A 24,046-nucleotide genomic window follows, 5' to 3' on the forward strand; every position below is an offset into this window, starting at 1 on the left:
TGGCTCCTAGCTTTTTTCTCCTAGTTTCTAACACTGGCTGTGACTTAAAAAATAAATAAATTCTAAAACAAGGCTGAAACGTGGTGTTATTTAGAAGAAGCCAGAAATTAGAGAGGGACACGGGTGGCGCTGCGGGTTAAACCACAGAGCCTAGGACTTGCCAATCAGAAGTTCGCGGTTCGAATCTTTGTTATGGGGTGAGCTCCCGTTGCTCGGTCCCTGCTCCTGCCAACCTAGCAGTTCAAAAGCACGTCAAAGCGCAAGTAGACAAATAGGTATTGCTCCGGCAGGAAGGTAAACGGCGTTTCCGTGCACTGCTCTGGTTCGCCAGAAGTGGCTTAGTCATACTGGCCACATGACCCGGAAACTGTACACCGGCTCCCGCGTCCCAAGGTTGCAGTTAGGCATTGGTTAATTTTGGTTGGTGGAGGGGATGTGGTTGGCTGTGCCTGCCCCTCCAATGCTGCTGCTGCAAGAATATTCCATTAAAGGAATCCAGGGGCTCATCATGCTCTTGTCCGAACCCCTGGCAAGGGGCTAGGGCCATGCAAGAGCCCCTGGGAACATTTGGGGAGAGGTGAGAGCCTGGCACCCAGCTGTAGTCTCTCCCCAAAAATGTTTACCCTTGCTGACTTCCGCAGGCTTACAGTTGTTAGTTCTGTTCCTACCTTTATGTGGGAACAGATAGTCGCTAACCAATGCCTACGCAACCACTCACATACTGTAATTCAATAAAGTTGTGGCCAAAATTATGCCAAAAACCAAAACAAAAGTGGTGTGTGAACTGTGTCTTTATTTGGGCGTTGACACGCAAACCTGTTGCCTCTTCGTCTCCTCTAAACTAAAAACATCTGCAGCTTTTTCTCATTGCAGTGCCGCTGCACTCAATCGAGGCGCAGGGCTGCCTTAACGCTGTTTGCAACGTCACTTTCTAATTGCAAGCTGCGTCCTTGTTGCTGCGCAGCGGGGAGGAAAGCTTGGGAAACCTGGGAGATCTGAGGCTCCATTAATGAGCTGAACTGATTAGTAGTAGCGGCTTAGCAGGGGAGGAACGCTTTGACCCAGCACTCGAGAACGCATCTCCCACTTTTATCGGGCCTTGAAGAGACAGCTGCAGACTTCTGAGCGGGGCAACAGATGCTGGTTTCAAGAGGTGCTTTCTATGTCTTTTTGTCTAGCGATACAAAGGATGCTTTCTTTTTCCTTAAAGATTTTCTTGTTTTACAAAAGCGTGTGTAATCTCTCGCTCTCGTATATTTTTTCCGCCATGTAACATTTTTACAAATCAGTTTCATTTGTTGAGACGTCGGGAAGAAAAGGGGGAAAGATGAGTGGGGATGAGGTCGAGTGGCGATGTTTCTATTTTACAGTGGTGCCTCGCAAGACGAAATTAATTCGTTCCGCGAGTTTTTTCGTCTAGCGAATTTTTCGTCTTGCGAAGCACGAAATCCCATAGGAATGCATTGAAATCCAATTAATGCGTTCCTATGGTCAAAAAAAGTCCAAACAAAGCCAAATTTGGTACAACAAGAGTTTATTAAGTGCTCTTTAAAGTCACACATACTGTAAAGAGCATTTCAAAAATTGAAGGAACAATAAATTAAGTTTCTAAACATGACAGGAAAAACATTTAAAAATCAACAAAGTGTACATTACATTTTCTAAGACTCTGGGGGACCACTCGAAGAAGGTTCCCCTTCCACTCTTTGCTTCTTGCTTAAGAACCTGTCCATGGTCTGCTGCTTCATTCGCCTTTTCAGCAGCTCCCTGAGAGGCAACATGACCGTCGTATCAAAAGTGTTCGCAAGGTCACGTGTCACGTGCTTGTTAGGGTGGTTCCGCTCTGCAAAAGCCTGCACATCCTTCCACTTCAGGCAAATGTCCCTCAGTTCTTTGGAGGACAGCCGTTCCTCAGTTGCTTCCTCCTCTTCCAGCGAGGCCTGCTCCTGCGCAACCTCTGACTGCAGTTCAACCAGCTCCTGGGTGGTCAGCTCGTGGTCGTGCTCCTCCACCAGCTCGCTGACGTCCTCCTCTGTGACCTCCAGGCCCATGTTCCTCCCCAAGGCAACAATGTCCTGCACCACTGTTGACTCTGGTGCATCAGAGTCACTTGGTGCCACACAGTCCGGCCACAGGCTGCACCAAGCGCAATTCAAATTTCTCTGGCTGATCCCTTTCCAGGCCGTGGTGATCATCTTCAAGCAGGTGACGATGTCGAAGTGGTCCTTCCAGAATTCCCGCAGGGTGATGGTGGTGCAATCAGTCACCTCGAAGCATCGCCTGAAAAGCTCCTTGGTGTAGAGTTTTTTGAAAGTGGCGATGACCTGCTGATCCATCGGCTGGAGCAGTGGCGTGGTGTTAGGCGGCAGGAACATGATGTTGATGAAGCTGAACTCCTCCAACAAGTCCTCCTCAAGGTCTTTAGGATGTCCATCAGAAGCAAAGCCTTCAGCGGCAGGTCGTTGTCCAGCAGGTACTGTTTGACAGCAGGGCCCAAAGCAAGATTGACCCAGTCCACAAACAGCACACGTGTGACCCAAGCCTTACTGTTGGATCGCCACATGACACTCAGCCGCTCCTTGTCGACCTTGTGTTTCTTGAAGGCCCGTGGGTTCTCCGAGTGGTACACCAGCAGGGGCTTGATCTTCAGGTCGCCGCTTGCGTTGGCACAGAAGAGCAGGGTCAGACGGTCCTTCATGGGCTTGTGGCCAGGCAACTTGGCCTCCTCCTGAGTGATGAAAGTCCTTTTGGGCATCCTCTTCCAAAACAGCCCAGTCTCGTCGCAGTTGAAGACCTGCTGTGGAACGTAGCCCTCCGTCTTCACAACCTCCAGGAACTCCAAGGCAAAGTCTTCAGCCGCAGGAACATCAGAACTGGCAGCCTCTCCATGCCTGACCACGCTGTGGATTCCAGATCTCGTCTTGAACCGGTTAAACCAGCCTCTGCTTGCCTTGAAGGCTTCTGGCTCGCCTGAGGTTCCTGGCTGTTCCCGGATGAGGTTTGGGTGCAAGGCCTTGGCCTTCTCACAAATCACGGCCTCAGTCACTGTGTCCCCTGCACGCTGCTTCTCTTCTAACCAGATGAGGAGCAACTTCTCGACCTCCTCCAGAACAGCTGGGCGGTTCTTCACGATCCTGGTGACTCCCTTGGCTGCATCAGTCGCAAGGATCTTCTCCCTCATCTTCAGGATGGTGCCGATGGTCGATGGGTTCCTGCCGTACTCCCTGGCGAGGTCTGTCACACGCATTCCACCGTCGTGCTTCCGGATGATCTCCTTCTTCATTTCCAGTGTCACCTTCTCCTTCTTCCTCTCGCCGGCCTCTGCAGCAGCAGTCTTCTTGGGTCCCATGGCAGCACAGCTCCTAGCTTCGTAAACTCAGAAAAAAAATAAAAATCAGTGATTCAGACCCAAAAAATTCAAAAGCACCCAGCCACCCACCACACAGGAATTCAAACCCAGAACCAAGTCCTTGAATTCCAAGCACCCAACCCAAAATCCAAAAACCCCCAAAAAAGTTTTAAAAGTTTAACTTAACTTACGAAATGGCTGCAAATCACCAAAGTCTTCAAAATCCTCAAATGGCTGCAAAAGAAGTTTTGGAAAAGCTTTAAAAATCACCAAAGTCTTCAAAAACTTCAACTGTTCCCCCAGCCACCCACCCACCACACAGAAATTGCAAACCCCTCCCCAACTGTTGCAAACCCCTCCCCAACTGCTCCCCCAGCCACCCACCACACAGAAATTCAAACTCAGAAATTTTTTTAAAAAAACAACAACATGGCCCAATGGTCACAGAAAATCATAAAAATTCAAAAAACCCCACACAAGCTCCCAGATTCTTGCAAACCCCTCCCCAACTGCTCCCCCAGCCACCCACCACACAGAAATTCAAACTCAGAAATTTTTTTTTAAAAAAAACAACATGGCCCAATGGTCACAGAAAATCATAAAAATTCAAAAAAAAACCCAGACAAGCTCCCAGCTTCTTGCAAACCCCTCCCCAACTGCTCCCCCAGCCACCCACCACACAGAAATTCAAACTCATAATTTTTAAAAAAAAAAAAAAAACAGCAGAGTGCCCCAATGGTCACAAAAAATCATAAAAATGCAGAAAAAAACCACACAAGCTCCCAGATTCTTGCAAACCTCTCCCCAACACCAAGTCCTTGAATTCCAAACACCCCAACCCAAAATCCAAAACCCCCCCAAAAAGTTTTAAAAGTTTAACTTACCAAACAGCTGCAAAAGAAGTTTTGGAAAAGCTTCAAAAATCAGCAAAGTCCTCAAAAACCTCAGAAAAGGCTACCACACCGCGTGCAATGTGTTGCTCCTTGAAGTCAAGTCGCAACTGCACCTCTTCAAGCAATGCACCCTGGGTATTAACGGTTTTACGAAAAAGGAAACAAACTTGCAAGACGTTTTCGTCTTGCGAAGGAAGCCCATAGGGAAATTCGTCTTGCGAAGCAGCTCAAAAAACGGAAAACCCTTTCGTCTAGCGACTTTTCCGTCTTGCAAGGCGTTCGTCTTGCGGGGCACCACTGTACTTACTATATGTAGGGTTTGGTTTCAGGGTCGCTTGTGCAGGTTCTTTGCTGTTTACTTGTGTTCCTTTGGTAGTGAGAGAGGTTGGGGTTGGCCTAGGGTGTGGTTATTCATTTGTGGTTGGCTGTGGTGGTCTTTGTTTTCATGTGGGGTGGGTGGGTGTTTTGGGTCAGGTTAGCCATATTGATTTGTATGCTGTTAGTGGATTATTGCCATTGCCTTGTTGGGCTGTGTATGTGTTAAAGGGGAGCCATACCGGGGTGAAGGCGTCTTCTTCTATTTGTCCCTGTGTCAGTTACAGTTTATTGGTTACTTTTTCTAGTAGGGCTGTTTCCCATACTATTTAGTACCATTGGTCCATGCTTACTCCTGACAGGTCTCTCCAGTGTCTGGCTATGGTGCTTCTGGCTGCTGAAAGTAGGTGGGTTATGAATTCTTTGTGGTGTAAGTGGCCATTATTGTCTTGGAAGATGTTTGTTGTTGTTTGGTTGTGTCCGACTCTCATGTCATGACCCCATGGACCAGAGCATGCCAGGCACTCCTGCCTTCCACTGCCTCCCGCAGTTTGGTCAAACTCATGCTGGTAGCTTTGAGAACACTGTCCAACCATCTCGTCCTCCGTCATCCCCTTCTCCTTGTGCCCTCCATCTTTGCCCACATCAGGGTCTTTTCCAGGGAGTCTTCTCTTCCCATGAGGTGGCCAAATTCTTGGAGCCTCAGCTTCAGGATCTGTCCTTCCAGTGAGCGCTCAGGGCTGATTTCCTTAAGAATGGAGAGGTTTGATCTTCTTGCAGTCCATAGGGGACCCGGCACTCCCATTTCTTTAAGAACTTGCCATAGTTTGCTGTGGTCGACACAGTCAAAGGCTTTTGCATAGTCAATGAAGCAGAAGTAGATGTCTTTCTGGAACTCTCTAGCTTTCTCCATAATCCAGCGCATGTTTGCAATTTGGTCTCTGGTTCCTCTGCCCCTTTGAAATCCAACTTGCAGAACATCGCCACAGTCGCTCCTTCCAAACTTCCTTGCACAAAATCCCAACTCTCCACAGCCCTCAATGGTCAGTACAAGGACCTCTGCAATTGCACTTGCAAAGGTTTGTGGGATCACTAGGCACTGTTTTTACACATTATTTTGACCTTTCTGGGCTATTTGGGGGGCGTTTTTGCCATTTTTAAAGTCACTTTTGGATTCAGCATGTGTGCGTGGCTGCGCATAAATTGGTCCTTGCCCATATTTTTTATTTATTTTCAGAATGAAATTTTTTTTTATGAATGAAATATTTATTTTCAAAATGAGAGCAGAGATTGTCAGGTGATACTGATTGCAGTCCCGGTTGTGACCCAGAATCGCCTTTCAAACAGAGCGCTAGAGATGACTCGTTTATAATTATATTTTGGAAATGGTTCATGTTCTTAAGTAGCTGCGTTGTTTTGTACTTTCTGGGTGTCCCGTGATCATACTATAAAGTCACTGTGTTCTATGTTATAAATCAAGCATTGCTAAGAGTTGCTGCTTTTCTGTTTTCAAGTGCATTTTTTATCAATAAAAAAAATTGGCGTGGTGCAAGCTGATTTTTATTCTGAAAATGTGGTCCTGAGAATAAAGTTTGAGAACCACTGTATTTGCATTTGCATGCTCACTGGGCAGGTTTTGACTCAGCATGCCTCTTTCACAAGGTAGGAGCATAATGCAAAAAGTTTGGTCATGCACCAGACAAGTATCTATTCAGAGACAAGGTGCAATTATGAAATTAATGGATTTCTGTCTGTCTCCGTACGTTTTCATGGACACCAAGCAGAATCGTAAGACAACAAATCGTTGTCTTTATTACATGCGGGTTGGCAATTGGCAAAAGAGTGGCTTCAGTCCAAGAAAGATTAATAACGACAAAGTCCCAAAGGCTGAATTGATAGAGGTTAGTTGAAAATAAAGTTTGCCTCCACTGCTTTCAAAGAGAGTTAGTCATAGCAGGCTGGATTCGGGGCCAGTGCTTCTCTATGAGACAGAGTATGGCCATAATTCAACTAGACTTTAGGGCTATTTAAATACCACTGATTCCTGTGAGCGATTAAAGCAAACTCCTATTTCTCATCCTCTGAAACCATTGCAAGTTTAAAATTACTTGTGTCTTAAAGCAATCATGATGTTCAGTTGACAGGAATATATGCTTATAACTTGATGCAATGACAAAAGACCTATTTTGTCTCCTTTCTTTCACAAAGACGCATAGCTGTCAACGTTTCCCATTTTTTAAGGGAAATTCCCTTATTCCAAATAGGATTCCTCGCAAGAAAAGGGAAAAGTTGACAGCTATGCAAAGTAGCAGACCAAGTTCAGTAAACCGATCTAGGTGTCTGTCCACACCATTGTTAAGTTAGCTCAGCCGTAGTTTAGTGTGGTGTCTGAACGGGTAAACCGTGGCTTGCAATCAGGCATCAAACCTAGAATGAGAAACCAACAGTGTTAGAAACTCGGATATATAAGCTTGGTGCTAAGTGGCTGACGCCCCCAAAACGAAATGTCTAGTTACTATTTTGGGCCATATTGCTCTAAAGTCTTATTTTTCAAGTGTAAAATGAGGGGACTCTGATGAACGTGGGTCTGCTAGGGATTGCGATCTGTGTTTCTTGCTTGTATCTAGCCTCTTCCTGTTTGGCTATATTGCTGTAGGTTGTTTTGCAAGTATTGCCTCATCTGACTTCCCAGCTTTCACCATAGCATCACGTAAGGTGAGATCATGGGCTTCGCAGAACAGAAACCTGTCAGGGATGAGTCTCATTCAACTACTTAAACTTGGGGACAAGAGTCCCCATATCAAAATAGAATGTAACATGCAAAACCTTGTGCGCTCTGAACAGTTTTCCTGTGCTTAGAAACTTTGCCGTGAAGCAGAGCCTTGAGTCTTTTTACTTAACTGCAGGAAATTATGTGTGTCATCCGCAATCCATAGCAATTTTTGAGTCTCTCTGTGTTGTCTGCCATAGAATCTCAGGCAGCTTTCGTGACCATTTTTAAAAAGTCAAGTGTGTGCCATCCGTGTACATGCTGCTCTCCCGGCAAATCCGTATTTTAACTTGGGATTGTGCTGAATGCATTTGCCTCGCAGCTTGTTAAAGAATCTTTGCGGCCCAAAAAGAAAAAAAGAGCAGTGTGCTTTTAAATATTACATTTGGGACGCCGGAATTTCTGCAGGTGTTAAATTTAAGCAATTCTTCTAACCTTTAAATGGACTTGGCTGCTTCGTGCAGCAAGAGGCAATATCTAGTGCACTATCTACTTTGGTCTGTAACTGGCAGTGATGTGCTTGAGAAGAGCAAGATCAGAAAAGTGAGCCACGTTAGGTGGTTAGGGCACAGGTGGATTTTAAAGATAATCCTAAAGATCCATCCTAGCAGATATTATTATTTTATTTATACTCCACCCATCTGACTGGGTTTCCCAGCTAGTCTGGGCAGCTTACAGCATTAATAATAATAATAATAATAATAATAATAATAATACAAATCATTGTTCCTGTTGTCAATATCTTTACAGGCGTGGGGCTTGGATGGTGACCTGGGAAACTGCTGAGCATGGAATTTGTTGCAGGCAGATGAATTTACTGCTCTCGGCTTTTGAATCTGTTGGGAGATTTCTTGGATGCGTGTGCTGATTTAGGTAAGTAACTTTTATTTTTATTATTTATATTTTTATTTATTATTAAAACAGCGTGGTTGTGGCCCAGGCTGCCTCTGGAGCACACCTGACACTGTTCCTATGCGCACGCTGTGTGTTGACGGAGTTTTGACATTTGCACATCTTTCCTTTGCTTGCCATTTTGGCGTTTTGGGTCCAGCCCACCGTCAGCATTCTGGGCAACGATTCGAGGGCGTTTCCTGTCTTGACTCTGCAGTGTTAGAGTAGGAGGAAGTTTTGAAACGCGGTGCCCTGTGTGTTGGTGTTCGGAGGTATTTTTACCAACCTGAAGGTGCGTCATGTTCCTAAGGGCCGAAAGCAGGGGTCCCAGCACCCAAATGTGGCGCTCTAGGCTTCTGTACCTGGCCCTCCTCCGGCTTCACATCCTCCTTGAATGTTTCTACCTGGCTGGCAGGTGTTCTTGAGCTTTGATCTTGCCTCCCCCCCCCCCATATAAAGAATAGAGGTGTTTGGGTGTGTTGAAAGTACTCCAATGAAAAATGATTTTAATAATAATAATAATAATAATAATAATAATTTATTATTTATATCCCGCCCATCTGGCTGGGTTTCCCCAGCCACTCTGGGCAGCTTCCAACAAAACACTAAAATACAATAACCTATTAAACATTAAAAGCTTCCCTAAACAGGGCTGCCTTCAGGTGCCTTCTAAAAGTTTGGTAGTTATTTTTCTCTTTGACATCTGGTGGGAGGGCCTTCCACAGGGCGGGTGCCACTACCGAGAAGGCCCTCTGCCTGCTTCCCTGTAACTTGGCTTCTCGCAGTGAGGGAACCGCCAGAAGGCCCTCAGCGCTGGACTTCAGTGTCCAGGCTGAACGATGGGGGTGGTATACAGGACCGAGGCCGTCCAGGGCTTTAAAGGTCAGCACCAACACTTTGAATTGTTCTCGGAAACATACTGGGAGCCAATGCAGATCTCTCAGGACCGGTGTTATATGGTCTCGGCGTCCGCCCCCAGTCACCAGTCTAGCTGCCACATTCTGGATTAGTTGTAGTTTCCGGGTCACCTTCAAAGGTAGCCCCACACAGAGCGCATTGCAGTAGTCCAAGTGGGAGATAACTAAACTATGCACCACTCTGGCGAGACAGTCTGCGGGCAGGTAGGGTCTCAGCCTGCGTACCAGATGGAGCTGGTAAACAGCTGCCCTGGACACAGAATTGACCTGCGCCTCCGTGGACAGCTGTGAGTCCAAAATGACTCCCAGGCTGCGCACCTGGTCCTTCAGGGGCACAGTTACCCCATTCAGGACATACGTTGCTTTGCTGAATTTTGCCTCTGACATCTGGCCCCTGGGGGGGGGAATGTGGCCCTTGATCTGAAAGTCTTCCCCACAACAGGTTTGCTCTCATCCTTTGCGACCTTTTCCTATTCCTCCCTTATCCTTTCCTGGCTCCCTCAGTGTCAGGATTCCAGTTTGTATGCAGCTTGGGGCAGAGATCACTCTTTTTCTGACATGGCTCCATGGTTGCAGTCTGTGGAAACTAGCCTACTTAGGAAAAAGCTTCAATTCATTGTCCCACGCACTATTGCCTCCGGCCTTGCCCATGGCATTTGGCCCTCAGAAGGTTTTCAATCAGGGAATGTGGCCCCTGGGGCGAAGTAGGTTCCCCACACATCCAAAATCCCCAAGAGTGCTTCTATATTGTTACGTCACTCGCCTAAGGCGAGCGGAATATTCTCCAGGTTATCAGTCAGGAACGCACGATGTGATTTTGTTCCCCTGCACAACAAATGGCTTGATATTTGGTTCCTAGGGGTTAGTAACCGTGCCTTAACTTTCGTGGACCCTGCCTTGTGTGTTAGTTTTCTAAAGAATGTCAGAGTTGGAGCAAGGAAGATGACTTCGGTGGGAACCAGTGTTAATTGCATTGCGAGATGGATACAAGCCGAAATCATTTGGTCAAGTGTTTTTTTAAAAGCCTTAACTTTATTGGAGCAACGCACAAGATTATTGAATCCTCAGCAGCCTGGGTGCTTGAACTGATTTGATTTTTGTAACCAGCTTAATTGTGAAACACAGAAATCAACAGTTGCCAGGAACTGGAAAATATAACTTAGCAACGTTAGACAAAGTTCCTATGAACGATCCCCTGGGCAGTTCTTCTCTTTCGATTTTTATTTTGGAGAGCCCACGTCGTCAGCCTGCCAGAGCCAGGGTGGTCTAATATTTAAACATCCTGGACTAAGACCTGGGAGACCAGGGTTTGAATCCTCACCCACTGTCTTCTAGTCCAGCCCATTTCTCAGGGTTGCTGTGAGTTTAAAATGAAGTGGGGACAATGATATGCACCATCTTGAGGTCTCTGGAGGAAAGGTGGGTTGGATACGTGAGAAATAACTAAGTTGTCATTTTCTGTTTTAAAAAATGGAATTGGAACAGGGATAGAAGTGGCAATCGCCGAAGGAGTCCATTTTAGAAGATGGGACAAGCAAAGTACTGTGCAGGGCAATGCAATTCGAAATATGTGGCCTTTCTGCTGATAGTTGTGCTAAGCCTAGGGCAAAGACAACCGTACTGTCTTGAGAAACTTGCCGATACAGTGTGCAAAAGGCAAAATTGCTTAGCTCAGAACAGAAATAAACAAGATGGAGGTTGTGTCTATTTAGCGTATCTCTTCCTGTGTATTCAGTTACGGGTCCAGTAAGGAAGGGATGCGTTGAAAACTTGAAAGCAGGCGTGTGGCGTTGTTTGTGTGTAATGCATCACATGTGCTTAAGGGAACACACAAATTCCTGTGCGTCATTTTGGAGCGCACGTAACAGAGCTGTGGAAGGATCCTGGGACGAAAGGGACCACCCCCCTTGACTCAGCTGGTGATTTGAATTCCAAAGCAAGCTGCTAAACCACATCAGAAATGCAGCCGCAGCACCAAAGCAGGGAGAGAAAGTGGGAGCAGCATTAAATTGGAACGGCGCTGGGGAATAGCGGAGTTGGCAAAATGTGTCCCTTATGAGAGCTTAAATACTTAAATACTTCCACGCAGCCTCAGTTGCTGGGGGATTAACGGAGGCCCTTTCTGCTGGGGGGGCTTTAAGAGACTTTTTTGGGGGGGTTGTATGTTCGTGGTGGGGAGGGTTGGGGGGGGTCTTGCTCCCCTCCCCCTCCATCCCCAACTCTTGCTTTTCTTCTCTGCCCATCCCCGGTTACACCCTTGTGCAAATTAAATGAAACAAACAAAGTAGTTTATTCTACGAAACTCACACATACATGTACAAAACTCACATATACGTACATTAGTAGTGGATATGACCTCTGCTATTTTTAAGCAGCATTTGAACACGGTTTGGCATGGATTCTACTAGTTTTGAACAGTTGCTGTTGATTTTCGGATCCCTGTACCACTCTTGAATAAGTGCCTGAATGAGCTTCTCCATAGTCATACAGTCTACAGCACAATACTTCTCACAGGGAGGGATCCGCCAGAAGGCCCTCTGCGCTGGACCTCAGTGTCCAGGCTGAACGATGAGGGTGGAGACGCTCCTTCAGATATACTGGGCTGAGGCCGTTTGGGGCTTTAAAGGTCAGCACCAACACTTTGAATTGTGCTCGGAAACGTACTGGGAGCCAATGAAGATCTCTCAGGACCGGAGTTATATGGTCCGGGCAGCCACTCCCAGTCACCAGTCTAGCTGCTACATTCTGGATTAATTGCAGTTTCAGGGTCATCTTCAAAGGTAGGCCCATGTAGAACACATTGCAGTAGTCCCAGCGGGAGATAACCAGAGCATGCACCACTCTGGCGAGACAGTCTGCGGGCAGGTAGGGTCTCAGCCTGCGTACTAGGTGGAGCTGGTAAACAGCTGCCCTGGACACAGAATTGACCTGCGCCTCCATGGACAGCTGTGGGTCCAAAATGACTCCCAGGCTGCGCACTTGGTCCTTCAGGGGCACAGTTACCCCATTCAGGGCCAGGGAGTCCCGCACACCTGCCTGCCCCCTGTCCCCCCAAAACAGTACTTGTGTCTTGTCAGGGTTCATTCAGGTATTCTTGGCTGAGGCCATTTAGGGCTTTCAAGGTCAGCACCAACACTTTGAATTGTGCTCGGAAACGTACCGGGAGCCAATGTAGATCTTTTGGGACTGGTGTTCTATGGTATATAATCAGGTTCTCTCTCATCAATTCAAGTTTGCAATGCGCGCCCGGCCTTTCGAAACAGGCAGCATTCCGTGTGCCAGCGAGCTCTGCCAAATATGACCGGGCTTGATTAAATCCATTCATCGGGGATCTGCAGCCACAGGGCTGGCTGCTCGCTTGCCACAGACTCCGAGGTGCAGTTGGCAGGCCTGGGATCAAAGTGCCGATCTCTCTGTGGCTCGGTGGGGGAAGCAGGAGAACCTCAAACAGGTTCTTGCCCTGCCAGGAAGCTGCCAAACTGGAGCCTCGCCCCTGGTGCCAGAGGCGGGGAGGCCGTGTCGCTGTTGGCGGCGCAGGCTGAGTGCGCAGGAGGTGCGCTCTCTTTCCCACAGCTGCTCCTGCGAGAGGCAAACAAATGACCTTCCGATAAGGATCTCGCTAGACCGGTGTCCTCCCCTTTTTCTCTCGCACGCTTGTAGGCTCTCCTTCTCTCCTACTGCAGCTGGAAGAGCAGGGCTGTTTGTCTGCCAGGGATACGCAAACAGCCCCGTCAGACTCTTAGGAAAAGTCTCTTTTTCTCTCTCTCGTGCGCTGGATCGAAAGCATGCAGACGGCTGCAAATCTGCCGGTAAGTGATAAGGCTCGGGGAAGAGAAAGCTGAATGCTGAAGATTCAAGGACAGGAAAAAAGAATATCCCGCTTTTCACAGCGCATGGTTAATCTGCGGAACTCGCTGCTGCAGGAAGGGCCCACCCAACTGTTGTTTGTTTAGTTGTTTAGTCGTATCCGACTCTTCGTGACCCCCTGGACCAGAGCACGCCAGGCACTCCTGCCTTCCACTGCCTCCCGCAGTTTGGTCAAACTCATGCTGGTAGCTTCGAGAACACCGTCCAACCATCTCGTCCTCTGCTGTCCCCTTCTCCTTGTGCCCCCCATCTTTCCCAACATCAGTGTCTTTTCCAGGGAGTCTTCTCTTCTCCTGAGGTGGCCAAAGTATTGGAGCCTCAGCTTTAGGATCTGTCCTTCCAGTGAGCACTCAGGGCTGATTTCCTTCAGAATGGAGAGGTTTGATCTTCTTGCAGTCCCTGGGACTCTCAAGAGTCTCCTCCAGCACCAGAATTCAGAAGCATCAATTCTTCGGCGATCAGCCTTCTTGATGGTCCAGCTCTCACTTCCATACATCACTACTGGGAAAACCAGAGCTTTAACTATACGGACCTTTGTTGGCAAGGTGATGTCTCTGTTATTTAAGATGCTGTCTAGGTTTGTCATTGCTTTTTAAAGCCATCCCAATTGGCTTAAAAGAGGATTGGAGAGCTCTGTGGAGAAGTCTTATCGATGGCTGCTAGCCGTGATGGCTGTGCTGTGTACCTCCACAGTTGGAGGCAGAAATGCTTCCAGATACCGGTTGCGGGAAGGGAGAGGGCTCTTGTGTTCGAATCCTGCTTGCTGCAGGCCTCTGGTTGGCCGCTGTGAGAAGAGGATGGGTGGAGTACAGCGGAGCAGATGGGCCATTCGCCTGACCCTGCAAGGTCTTCCGATGTTCTTATTTACAGAGTGTTCATACTCATTTGTTTACAGCAGGCATGACCAAACTTGGCCCTCCGGCTGTTTTGGGACTACAACTCCCATCATCCCCAGCTAACAGGACCAGTGGTCAGGGATGGTGGGAACTGTAGTCCCAAAACAGCTGGAGGGCCAAGTTTGGCCATGCCTGGTTTACAAGGAAGTTAGACCAGTGGTTCCCAAAGGTGACTTGGGTTTACATAGCGGGGGTGCTGAGAGGCAAGTGTGTGGCGGGGCAGGGGGGCTGCTGGGGGGTGTCAATGACTACCAGGCTTCAGAATCCATGTCGCTGAAACTATAATTAAATAGTTTTGTTCGGATTTTGAATAAATGTGCAATTAATTGTCACTGCTTAAAATTTTTTTTGTGTCACTCGTTTCCTTTTGCAAATTGCCGCTTTTGAATGATGAGGTTTATTATGGCACCGAGGGGGCATTGCCCCTAAAACATTTGGGAACCACTGGGTTAGTTGAGAGAACACATTTGTCCTGTTCTGTGATGCAGCGACTGTGATGCTGTGCATTTTCCATGTCACTTTTCTTCCTGCAAAAAATAATCTTTTGGGAACGTGGGATTTTCGCTCAGGACCAGGGGTCAGCAAGGTATACCTCACCTGGGTTGCTTCACTCCAGCAGAGATCCTTCCATGGGCCAGATCGCGCCCGCACCGGCGATATCCAGCGTCTGATAAGATGCAATTTCTGGTGTCTGCGCAGACGCAATTTCCAGTGCCACGGAAGCAGAGTCGCCAGTTTAGCGCAGTGCGCGGGGACTCGCATAGCGGGCTGCTTGGTTCGGGGGCGGATCGGGGGCTGGTTAAACAACCCCCATGGGCTGCTTGTGGCCCATGGGCCTTAGGTTGCCGACCCCTGCTCATGATCTTCCAATCACTTGTAGCTGTGCCACCTGGTTTTGCTGGTACAGTCATACCTCTTGTTACATTCGGTTCAGGTTACGTCCCGCGGCGACCTGGAAGTACCGGAAAGGGTTACTTCCGGGTTTTGCCGCTCACGCATGCGCAGGTGTGCAAAAATGACGTCACACGCATGCGCAGAAGTGGCGACCCGTGCGGACACAGGTTGCGTTCCTTTCTGGTTACGAACTGGCCTCCAGAACAGATCCTTTTCACAACCAGAGGTACCACTATATGTGATTGAACCCCAAAATAGTTGCAGTTCGGAATCAGTGAGATTAAACTCCTGCCGTTGTATGTAGCCATGGCATTAAAAGTTCTTGACGTTTTGGCTCAAGCTCCAGCAAATTCACTAGACACAAAACAGGGTAATCCCCCTGGAGCTGCCTTTTCCTTATTCCGTCTTCGGATTAACCCTTCATTAAAGGACCCCTGACCTTTAATGTGGCCGACTCTGGGGTTGCGGCGCTCATCTCGCTTTATTGGCCAAGGGAGCCGGCGCACAGCTTCCGGGTCATGTGGCCAGCATGACTAAGCCGCTTCTGGCGAACCAGAGCAGCGCACGGAAACGCCGTTTACCTTCCTGCCGGAGTGGTACCTATTTATCTACTTTCACTTTGATGTGCTTTCGGGACCAAACAACGGGATCTCACCCCTTCCCGGGGATTCGAACTGCCGACCTTCTGATCAGCAAGCCCTAGGCTCTGTGGTTTAACCCACGGCGCCACCCGCGTCCCTAACCCTTCATTGGGTGAGTGTAAACGTTGGAAGTGGGTTGAGATGGCTATTTTTGCAATGCAGTTGCGGAGGGTGCGGTGAGATCCTTGCCCAATGCCAACAGCAGGTCCTGATATTAAAGAGAAACAATATTCTGAATGAATCAAAAAGTAAATCAGACACCAAGGTGTGTCAGGTGCTCATTAACCGCCCCCCTGCAGTTATGACGTCCTCAAACGCCCACCCCACATTTGCAGGGACTTTTTCCATTTCTTTGCACCAGCTGGGTTTTACCGTAAGCGCCGAAATCATCCTGAAAGCAAAGGGCCCCCCCTGCCTTTTCAGAGTTCTGCTCCGCTCGAGTAAGCTTCTCTTTTCCCGTAAGATATTTGCATTTCTCCAAGTATTCTGCTCTTCATGCAAATAGAATTAAAAATGTAAGCAGATGTGCGGCGTTAAGCGCTTTTTTAGAAAAAAAGAGTTTTGCATTTCAGAATTGGCTGTGACAAAGGGGAAGTGATTTTTAAATGTGTGCGGGGGGCAGTTGCCTTGACAAAAGTCTCTTAACAGCTGTATGTGTGATTCTTTTTTTGGATGGAGAAAAGAAACAGCACCATTCACACACGCAGGTATAAGCTGTTAGTTTCCTGTTTTCCTTTTTAACCGGCAATTATCAAGGTTCTGCAGCCACAGAGGGTTTCAGCATCTGTGTTTTATCCTGTTTTTCTCTCTTGTCTCTCTGTGTCCCACCCCCCCCTTTCTCTGTCTCTCTCCAGATAAGAGCTGCTAGCATTTAAGAAATCACATTCAGTAGCTTTGCAAATATGCTGGTATCTCCTTGAATCCTGGAGGCATTCCAGGGCTTTGAGAGGTCATGAGGTTGGAAACCTCTGCTCTCTGCTAATCTGACCATTGGTGCATTTACACACACGAAACTGTCTTTATCCCCGCACACACTGGCCCCATCTATTTCTCCAGGTGCCCGCATATCTTGACCGAACAGGTAACCCCATGACCTGTGCTTGTCCTTTTCCCCTCCACCCTGTTCTGTATTTATTTATTTCATGGGTAGGATCCGGCCCGGGTAGCCGGATCCGGCCCAATCGCCTTCTAGATCCGACCCGCAGACGACCCGGGAATCTGTGTGTTTTTACATGAGTAGAATGTGTCCTTTTATTAAAAATGCATCTCTGGGTTATTTGTGGGGCATAGGAATTCATTCATTCCCCCACCCCCCAAAAAATATATAGTCCGGCCCCCCCCACAAGGTCTGAGGGACAATGGACCGGCCCCTTGCTGACCCCTAATTTATTTCATAAAATCTACATACTGCTTGATTGTTAAAAAAAGAAAACAACCAACAACATCAAAGCGTTTTTTAAAAATTATTATTATTACTACTACTACTACTAATAATAATTTTTATTTATACCCCGCCCTTCCCGGTTCAAAATCTGGGCTCAGGGTGGCTAACAACAAATTTAAAACACTTAATTATAAAACAAAATTATTAGTGAAAATGAAACGTTCACAGAATTGAAGCCAGCAATGACCTAAGAAAACCACACCCCACACCCCCCAAGATGCTGAATATCTGTGCAGACTTGCCTAAGCAAAAATGTTTTTAGCAGGCGACGAATGGAGTTTGCGGAAGATCCCTACCTGGAGTCAAGAGGCGGGGAGTTCCAAAGGGTAATGGGAGCTGCTACATTGTCCGACCACTTTTTTGCGAATGCGGAACAAGTGTCGTGTGGCACCTTTGCTTGTGGAGAACTCGAGGGAGGGCTGTGTTTTGCCAAGCACCAGATATCTGTGAAAAGTGAGAAGGAGGTGTTGCGTAGTGACTAGAGTTTTCGGAGCAGGAACTTGGAGACCAGAGTTCAAATCCTCACTCGGGCATGAAGCTCGCTGGGTGGCTGTTGGCCAGTGGCTGTCTTCTCTGAGCCTAACTCACAGAGCTGTTGTTGGGTTTTAACAAGGAAGGGGAAGATCCTCAAAGGTAACACGTTTTATGTTCGCTCCAAGAAGCACAGCCCACAGCTCTGAGCCTGCTGGAAGCCTAATTAGGTGCATCGTTAACCTGTGGAACTCCCTCCCACAGGACGGCTCCAACTTGGATGGCTTTAAAAGAGGATTGGAAAAAATTGTGAAGGAGAAAAAGGCTCTCAGTGGCTGCTAGCCAGGATGGCTGCATTCTGCCTCTACCATCAGAGGCAGCGATGCTTCTGAATACCAGCTGCTGGAAACCACTGGAGAGGAGAGGGGTCTTGTGTTCGAATCCTGATAGCCGGCTTCCCACAGGCTGCTGAACTAGATGGGCCATGGGATGCAGCAAAGAACTGAACACAGTTCCCTCCTTGTGTGCATTTCTTTACGTAATTTTTCCCAATAGGGATTTTTGTTTTGGGGGTGGGCGCACTTTTTTGAGTGCCGCATCGTATCGCAAAAAGTTCAAAATTCAAAACGCGATTCTGTTCCGATCAGAGCACATTTGGAGTTCGAGGTATGCAGAGAACACTTCACAAAACAGTGCCCCAAAATACATACCTGGAATTGTTTCGATTAATGTCTGCAGGAGACTTTGTGGATACAAAAATCTTAACAATTATTCACAAAGGAAATGGTTTATAAGAAGTAAATAAGGAGACCAGATACAGGATAAAGGAAGTCTTTTATTTGGTTGTTTGTATTGTTGTATGGTATGCTCATTGTATGTTATGTTCACGTTTAATGAGGGTGGATTTCTGTATTGGGGGGTGGGGGTTTATGTTATGTTTTAAATAAAATTTCCAATAAAAATTAAAAAAAGGAGTTCAAAGTATGGTTTGCATGGGAATTTGCAAAATCTACATTGCCTGCCTTTGCTGCCTTTAAACTATTCCACGTGAATATTCCTGGCTTGCGAAGAAAGCAAAATCGCAGCAGCTTTTGTGTGTTTGTGTTGTATTGCGGCCTCACGGTCTCATTGTCGCTGCTCCGGCTGAATTGCAAAAGGCACTTGAAGATGCGAGTCAGAGGCCCGGGCGGATGATGAGACAGTAACCTACTTTCCGTTTCTGGTTAACAGATGCAGACCAGGAAATCTGCAAACAGCCAGTGTGTGTAAGACAGAGAGAAACAGCCAGTCGTTCTTGAGTTCTTGGCGCTGCCGTCCATTGTCAAGGGCGTAGGATTGGACGGCCTGCGTGTCGGGGAGACTGGCATGCGCGGAGCATGTTCTTTGTGTCTTGTGTGAGGAGGAGCGCTGCGGCCTCAAAAGTTAAATGTCACCGGAGATCGCTTCTGATTTTAATGCGGCAGGCAGGCGCACTATGCGCTCCTACCCGGGGAACTTGGAATTCTGCCAACGTCACGGCAAGCGCCACCAATGTGCAGCTGAAAGGGCGTGGGACCCCGAAGCTTGTGGTGTTTCTCACAGCTCTGCGGTGGCGCCCAAATTTGAAATCTCGCCGGGTGACGCACGGAGGCGTTCGTTTCCCCTTCAAAATATAGTCTGGCCCCCCACAAGGTCTGAGGGATAGTGAACCGGCCCCCTGCTGAAAAAGTTTGCTGACCCCCGGTCTAGAACCAGCGGAAATGCGGTTTCTGCTCTTATATCTGGGAGTGAAGGCGGAACTCGAATCCCTTGGCATCCCTAGCAGCGAGCAGTGCATCATTTTTATTATTCCTGACCGAACTTGTTGCATTTTGGCAGCACAGCAGGAAGATAATCCTGTTTTATGCTTTTTGCCTGCTGGATTAAAGAAGCAAAATACGAGTATTATTTTTATTATTCCTGGAGCTGCGGAATACTGCTTCGGAGCCTATTTGCAACGTAGAATACTACCCACCTTGGATCATCCAAAAGTTGGCCTCGTTTGACCTAGTTCCCGCCGGCTATATTCCTCTAAGCAGGCAAATGTTCGCAAGGGAGGGTACTCCCCACCTATATTCCCACCCTCTAATTTTATTAGCTTGAGTCAGGTTCTCCCTTTCTGAATGGGATGCCAGCGTTCTTCACCTCGCGTGACCCCCCTGTGCCTTTCGCGGTATTAAACGAAGGGTTCTCTGTTGCATCACAGGAGAAAAGCGCTGTCTGGGTGGGTTAGAAGAAACTGTTCCTGCCAAGGACTTTTCCTTCTGGACCTAATGTTCTCCTAAGCCCTGCAGCTTTTGGATCAGTTAACCAAAAGAAATGGTGAAAAAGTTTCCTTCCTCCAGCAGATTGTTGGATTCCTTTTTTGGGGAACCTTCAAGGTGCGAGGTGGCCTTGTTGGGACGGGGCAAAAAACGATAGCTCAGTCGGTTAGAGCACAGTGCCTGGTTAACACCACAGTCATGGGTTCGATTTAGGATTTAAATATGTAAGGATAGGATTTAAGATGTTTAAAGCTAATTTAGAAAGAATGAAAGATGTTAAGTGACCAAATTAATTTTTTGAGAAAATTGATTTTGGAAAACGGTCAAAATGATATATAATGAAATTCAACTATGGGGATTTGAGGAAGTCACTTAATAATGTCATCAAGATTGGTTTAATTATAAATAGGATGTGTGTGTGTTTATTAGTTTGTTTTAAATTTTTGGAAAATTAATTTTAAAAATTTGAGGGGAAAAAAGAGATGAGGTCAGGGATTGGTGGAGTGGTTTTGCTGGCACAAAGGCATCTTTTGTTCCTAACTTTGCAGGAAATGGCATTCTCTCCCCCCTGGGCCTTGTGTTTTTTAGCAGCGATGGGCATCACCTCCTACTTTTGCCTCCCTCTCAGCTTTCTGACAACCCCCTACCTCCTGCGTCAGCAGAATTATTCAGAAAGAGGGGAGCTTATTGGCAGAAATACTGATTTGCAAGTGTGTGGGAAGTGATTATATTTAAGTGACGTGCGCACAGAACCGTGAAAGTTGGCCACCGTGTTTAATCTCATTGCGAGGCCTTGAGAAAGGAGATAAAAGGATGCAAGGTGATCTCGCCTTTCTGCAGGAATGCAGGGGGAAATAACTTAATACGTTTTGCAGGGTCCAAGCCTTGTTTGACAGGTAGCTTCCGAGAGGCTCGGGACTGCAGATCTGTTACTAATACCAGAATAAACGCTAGCAGGTGTGCTGTTGAAGTCAACAACTTGAGGAATATTGCTTTTGACCACTGAGTTCGGCCGTAAATGTCAGTGAAATTTCCAGAGGTGGGCTGTTGCCTGTGTGTTTTCCCGGCAGCACAATGTGCATTTAAATGAAAACTGTCGCAGCCTGTCTTGGAATCTTTGGTACTAGTAGACACCAGCAGTTTTAGTTCAGTATAGTTATATGCCAAGTTAAAGAACTGTATATGCAAAAAACAAAACAAAACTTCACCATTTTGGGTCTAGCGTTGCGTTTGCTTTTCGTTTTGTTCTTGCCTGTTAAATCCCATGAACTATTTGAAAGGAGGATGTGATTTTCAGGCCTGTTCTGCTCTTAAACCAGAACCAAGCCCTTTTGAGACAGGCTGCAAAGTTGCTTGCTCTTACCAGTTTATTTATTTTTATTCAACTGGCGGCCTTGTGCGTGGCATCGCATGGGAATTCCCAGAAACCAGAAGATCTGATTTTGAAATCGCCGGTGAAAATCAGTGCCGTTCTGAAAAGCTCCCTCCGCCATCTTGATTCAGATTGGCACCCGGTTGTATCAAGAATGGAAACAGAAACCTGCCCCTTCCTCTCAGGAGGCGCCGTGCCAAAAGAGGTGTCCAAATGCAGAGCCGAATATATAGCAGACGAATTATCCGGGTTGGAAAATTCCCAGGCGCCTGCTTACTCAGGCACCTGAAAATTGCAGCATGCTCATTTTTGGCTAGCAAAGTGTGGTTTAATCAGAGTCAGTTTAGCATGGGAAGTAAGCTTACAATTTGGATCCTGCCCAGGCAGAACAGCCCTCAAGACTACTTCTCAGTGGGGTGATTTGAAAGTTCTGCCAGCTGAGAGCGCGTCATGTAGAGTTTCGTTGGAAGTTTGCTCCTCAGATAGGTTTGCTTGACATTGGTCAATTGGAGATGGGTCATTGAGGTTGGTCTTTTGTCTCTGCTGTGTGTGTGTGTGTGTGTGTGTACACACATGTGTACCGTATATGTCTGATACAAACACTGGGTCACAGGAATGGTTGACCCATTGGCTTTGGGGCCAGGTCTCTGTGAACTTGACCAGTTCTTCTCCATACAGGATGCACTCCTCCAAAGGGAGCAGGTGGCGCTGTGGTCTAAAACACGGAGCCTCTTGGGCTTGCTGATCTGAAGGTCGGCGGTTCGAATCCCTGCAATGGAGTGAGCTTCTGTTGCTCTGTTCCAGCTCCTGCCAACCTAGCAGTTCGAAAACATACCAGTTGTTGTTGTTGTTGTTGTTGTTGTTTAGTTGTGTCCGACTCTTCGTGACCCCATGGACCAGAGCACGCCAGGCACTCCTGTCTTCCACCGCCTCCCGCAGTTTGGTCAAACTCATGCTGGTAGCTTCGAGAACACCATCCAACCATCTCGTCCTCTATCGTCCCCTTCTCCTTGCGCCCTCCATCTTTCCCAACATCAGGGTCTTTTCCAGGGAGTCTTCTCTTCTCATGAGGTGGCCAAAGTCTTGGAGCCTCAGCTTCAGGATCTGTCCTTCCAGTGAGCACTCAGGGCTGATTTGCTTCAGAATGGAGAGGTTTGATCTTCTTGCAGTCTATGGGACTCTCAAGAGTCTCCTCCAGCACCATACCAGTGCAAGTAGATAAATAGGTACCACTGTAGCAGGAAGGTAAACGGCGTTTCCGTGCACTCTGGTTTCCGTCATGGTGTCCCATAGCGCCAGAAGCGGTTTAGTCCTGCTGGCCACATGACCCGAAAAACACTCTGTGGACAAACGCCAACTCCCTCAGCCTGAAAGCGAAATGAGCGCCGCAACCCCATATACGCCTTTGACTGGACTGAACCGTCCAGGGGTCCTTTACCTTTTTTATGGCCCCCATCCAATTCATTATGCTCTGCCCTGCGAGTCGCTTCCAGCTGGATGTTGAAGAAGAAGAAGAAGAGTTTGGATTTGATATCCCACTTTATCACTACCCGAAGGAGTCTCCAAGCGGCTAACATTCTCTTTTCCCTTCCTCCCCCACAACAAACACTCTGTGAGGTGAGTGGGGCTGAGAGACTTCAGAGAAGTGTGACTGGCCCAAGGTCACCCAGCAGCTGCATGTGGAGGAGCAGGGAAGCGAACCCAGTTCCCCAGATTGCGAGTCTATCACTCTTAACCACTACACCACACTGGCAGGCCCTTTGCAGAACCACAGATTTGCACGTTCTGCATTGAAAACCCAGTTCTGCCTCAGTTTCCTGGCCCTGCAAGCTCCCAGGAATGCCTTCCTGTTTCGCCCGGCTTTCACAGGAGTGCCCTAATTATTGGTTGGTGCAGTTTTACTTCTGCAGCCTGGGCTTTGTTTTAATTATGTGGTCTGTGATTTAATTAGATCTTTCACAATGGGTTATATAATAAACATAGCACACACTCACTTACACCGCTGTGCCGGTAAAGTGCCCGTCATGGAAAGAAGAGAAGAGAAAAGGCTGGTATATTTTCACCAACATTTGGAGGGGTGCAATATCTATCTATCTATCTATCTATCTATCTATCTATCTATCTATCTTTTGCACTCTCCCACCTAGCAGTTTCTTCTTCCACAAAGTTTCCTTTCCGTTGAGTCTAGAGCATGGGTAGGCAACCTAAGGCCCGTGGGCCGGATCTGGCCCAATTGCCTTCTAAATCCGGCCTGCGGACGGTCTGGGAATCAGCGTGTTTTTACATGAGTAAAATGTGCCCTTTTATTTAAAATGCATCTCTGGGTTATTTGTGGGGCCTGCCTGGTGCTTTTACATGAGTAGAATGTGTCCTTTTATTTAAAATGCATCTGTGGGTTATTTGTGGGGCATAGGAATTTGTTCATTTCCCCCCCAAAAAATAGTCCGGCCCCCCACAAGGTCTGAGGGACAGTGGACTCTGCCCCTGCTGAAAAAGTTTGCTGATCCCTGGTCTAGTTGACCAAGAAAATCAAGTAAGCTTTGAGCTCGCAGCCGCAAAACGTAGTGATGGATGCTATCTTTAAGATGTGGAACGGTCTCCCTCAGGAGGTTGTAGACTCTCCTTCATTGGAGGCTTTTAAGCAGAGATTGGCTGGCCATCTTTCATGGCTGCCTTAAGCTGAGACTCCTGCATTGCAGGGGGTTGGACTAGATGACCGCTGGGGTTCCTTCCAACTCTTAAGATTCTATGTTGTCTGCATCAGTGTTTGAAATTAGGCGCGTTTTGCGAATGGCACAGGTCTGTTTGCAGCCACGTGGAGGTTGGCGACAGGTTTCTCCATCTGGCTGGCCCTTCCAGCTTTCCTAAGCAGGTAATCAGAATAACTTATTTATTGCATTTATATCCTTCCTTTTCCTCCAAGGAGTACATGGTCCACCCCCTTCCTCAGTTAATCCCTACAACTACCCTGTGAGGTAATAATAATAATAATAATAATAATAATAATAATAATAATAATTTATTATTTATACCCCGCCCATCTG

The 24,046-nt window shown here is 47.4% G+C and overlaps 1 protein-coding gene across 2 annotated transcripts in view; it reads left to right on the plus strand.

Moving 5' to 3' along the window:
- PTP4A3 (protein tyrosine phosphatase 4A3) overlaps positions 1 to 24,046 on the plus strand; it is a 109,348-nt gene that overhangs the window by 11,836 nt on the left and 73,466 nt on the right. The window contains exon 2 of one of the 2 annotated variants that reach the window (XM_081012894.1): positions 8,078 to 8,200. The gene's annotated coding sequence lies outside the window, so the exon portion shown is untranslated. Of the gene's footprint in view, positions 1 to 8,077; positions 8,201 to 12,813; positions 12,945 to 24,046 lie in introns of those variants that run through there. The other variant, XM_081012897.1, reaches the window with a different exon arrangement.

This window comes from Podarcis pityusensis, assembly GCF_964106645.2.
Source record: "Podarcis pityusensis genome assembly, chromosome: 7".
Lineage (NCBI taxonomy): Eukaryota > Metazoa > Chordata > Lepidosauria > Squamata > Lacertidae > Podarcis > Podarcis pityusensis.